Here is a 3303-nt window from a genome sequence, read left to right on the forward strand (position 1 = left end):
GCCTGGAAGATGAGAGTGAAACTCCATCAAAGAAAGGAAGAAAGAAAGAGAGAGAGAGAGAAAGAAAGAGAGAGAGAGAGAGAGAAAGGAAAGGAAGGAAGGATGGAAGGAAGGGAAAGAAAGAGAGAGAGAAAAAGAAAGAAAGAGAGAGAAAGAAAGAGAGAGAGGAAAGGAAGGAAGGATGGAAGGAAGGGAAAGAAAGAGAGAGAAAGAAAAAGAAAGAAAGAAAGAGAAAGAAAAAGAAACAAAGAAAGAAAAAAGAAAGAAAGAGAGAGGAAAGGAAGGAAGGGAAAGAAAGAGAGAAAAAGAAAGAAAGAAAGAAAAAAAAAGAAAGAGAGAAAGAAAGAGGAAAGGAAGGAAGGATGGAAGGAAGGGAAAGAAAGAGAGAGAAAGAAAGAAAGAAAAGAAAGAAACAAAGAAAGAAAGAAGAAAGAAAGAGAGAGGAAAGGAAGGAAGAGAAAGAGAGAGAAAAAGAAAGAAAGAAACAAAAAAAGAAAGAAAGAGAGAGAAAGAAAGAGGAAAGGAAGGAAGGATGGAAGGAAGGGAAAGAAAGAAAGAGAAAGAAAAAGGAAGAAAGAGAAAGAAAGAAAGAAAAGAGAGGAAAGAAAAATAGGCAGATAGACGCAGAGATGGAGTCTGTCACGTAAGGTGTCTGAGCCTCCGCACTGCAGACATTTAGGGCTGGATGACTCTGCGGTGGGGCCGTCCTGTGCACCTGTAGGCTGCTGAGAAGCATCTCTGGGCTCACCCACCAGGCCCCAGGAGCACCCCCGTCCCAGTTCTGACAACTAAAGGTAATTTCCAGACACTGTCCAGTGTCCTCTGGGGGTGCAGAATCGCCCCTGGCTGAGAACCTTAGGTGTGAAAGGACCTCTCACCACTGATGTCTCCCTGACGCTGAGAGTTTTACCCGTGGGTGATACTTTGGAACTCAGAATATCCTGTAGCCATTTATGTCCCAGGGAGAGAGAGGAAGAGAGAGGAGAAAGCGGAAGAGACAGGAGAGAGAGAGGGAGAAGAGAGAGAAAAGATAGAAAGAGAAAGAGAGGAGAGAGAGAGAGGACAGAGAAAGAGGAGAGAGAGAGGACAGAGAAAGAGAGAGAGGAGGGAGAGAGGAGAGAGAAAGAGAGAGAGGATGGAGAGAGGAGAGAGAAAGAGAGAGAGGAGGGAGAGAGGACAGAGAAAGAGAGAGAGGAGGGAGAGAGCAGAGAGAAAGAGAGGAGAGAGAAAGAGAGAGGAGAGAGAAAGAGGAGAGAGAGGAGAGACAGAGAGAGGAGAGAGAGAGAAAAGAGAGAAAGAGAGGAGAGAGAGGATAGAGAAGTAGAGACAGAGGAGACAGAAAGAGAGAGAAGAGAGAGAGGAGAGGGGGAAAGAGACAGAGAGAAGAGAGAGAGGAGAGAGGGAAAGAAGAGAGAGAGGAGAGAGGGAAAGAGAGAAAGAGAGGAGAGAGAGAGAGGAGAGAGAGAAAGAGGAGAGAGAGGAGAAAGAAACAGAGAGAGAAAGAGGAGAGAGGAGAGAGAGAAGAGAGAGGGAAAGAGAGAAAGAGAGGAGAGAGAGAGAGGAGAGAGAGAAAGAGGAGAGAGAGGAGAAAGAAACAGAGAGAGAAAGAGGAGAGAGGAGAGAGAGAAGAGAGAGGGAAAGAGAGAAAGAGAAAGGAGACAGAGAGGAGAGAGAGGAGAAAGAGAGAGAGAGAGGAGAGAGGAGAGAGAAAGAGAGAGGAAAGAGAGAAAGAGGAGAGAGAGGAGAGACAGAGAGAGGAGAGACAGAGAGAGGAGAGAGAGAAAGAGGAGAGAGGGGAGAGAAAGAGAGAGGAGAGACAGAGAGGAGAGACAGAAGAGAGAGAGGAGGGAGAGAGGGGAGACAGAGGGGAAAGAAGAGAGAGGGGAAAGAAAGAGAGAGAGAGAAAGAGGAGAGAGGAGAAAGAAAGGAGGGAGAGAGAGGAGAGAGAGAGAGAGAGGAGAGAGAGAGAGAGGACAGAGAAAAGAGAGAAAGAGAAAGACAGGAGAGAGAGAGAGAGACAGAGAGAGAGGAGAGATAGAGAGAGAGGAGAGAGAGAGAGAGGACAGAGAAAAGAGAGAAAGAGAAAGACAGGAGAGAGAGAGAGAGAGAGGAGCGCCACCTCTTTCTCCCTGTTTCTGAAGTTAGGATTTTGCACCCGGAAAACACCACATGACGGCCGGCCTTCCCGTTGCAGTGGGGCTGAGCCCGTGTCTGCAACCCAGATGCCATTTGGGAAATGATGATTTTCTCCTGCACGGGGTCCGTAGGCCCGGGGCAAATTTGCCACTGAACAGATGGCCCATCTAGCAGGGTTGGTACAGAAGCTGAGCCTGACCGAAACGTGTGAAAGAAAGCTTCCCTTTCACTAACATCTTCCCACCTTGCTTCTAAAAAAAAAAAAAAAAAAAAAAAGTAGGAGGAGAGGGGGAGGTAACCACAGAACAGTTCTTTTATTTATTTTCCCCAAAACAATCAACGATTTAGCCAGTGCGTCCCTGGCTTCTCACTTTGGTGGTCAGGTCGTTAATTATGAGCCCTGTCCTTGGATAAACACCTTTCCTGGCTGGTCCTGCCTCGGTGCACACAGCAGCAACAGCTGGGGCTTGTCAGGGCGTCTGCAGCCCTCCAGGAGGTGGTGGGGGGGAAAGTGAGTCCTAAAAGGACCACTGTGGGTGGAGGGAGGAAGGAGGGAGCTGGGAGGAGGGAGGGAGGAAGACTGTGGTCTGTCTCCAGCCTCTGGAGGCCGTGCCAACCGGGGCTGACGGAGAGGGTGCGTTTCACGCTGGCAAGGCCTCGACTTTTCCTGGATTCAGAACTTGCAGCGTTGGAGTCCGGGAGAGGAGATCCTGCCTTCTGGGAACCCCTCTGTCTCGAGGTGATGAGGGCTACACCTTCCCCATCACAGCTGGCCAATCAAGTCAGGACCAAAATCGATTCACAGGAATCTGTGTGCCTCGACCTGCAAAGCCACATTAACTATTTTGCTCTGTGTGTCTTCGGTCTCTCCAACTGGCTCTCTGAGAGTGTATTTTTTTTTTTTTAACAAGAGATATTTAGGATGAGAAATAAAGGTTTAAATGAATTAAACAGGCAGGGCACGATGGCTCAGGCCTGTCATCCCAGCACTTTGGGAGGCCGAGGAGGGCGGATCACCTGAGGTCGGGAGTTCGAGACCAGCCTGGCCAACATAAGGAAACCCCCGTCTCTACTAAAAATACAAGATTAGCCAGGTGCGGTGGCTCATGCCTGTCATCCCAGCACTTTGGGAGGCCGAGGCAGGCAGATCGCCTGAGGTCAGGAGTT

Source organism: Pongo pygmaeus, chromosome Y (assembly GCF_028885625.2).
Source record: "Pongo pygmaeus isolate AG05252 chromosome Y, NHGRI_mPonPyg2-v2.0_pri, whole genome shotgun sequence".
Lineage (NCBI taxonomy): Eukaryota > Metazoa > Chordata > Mammalia > Primates > Hominidae > Pongo > Pongo pygmaeus.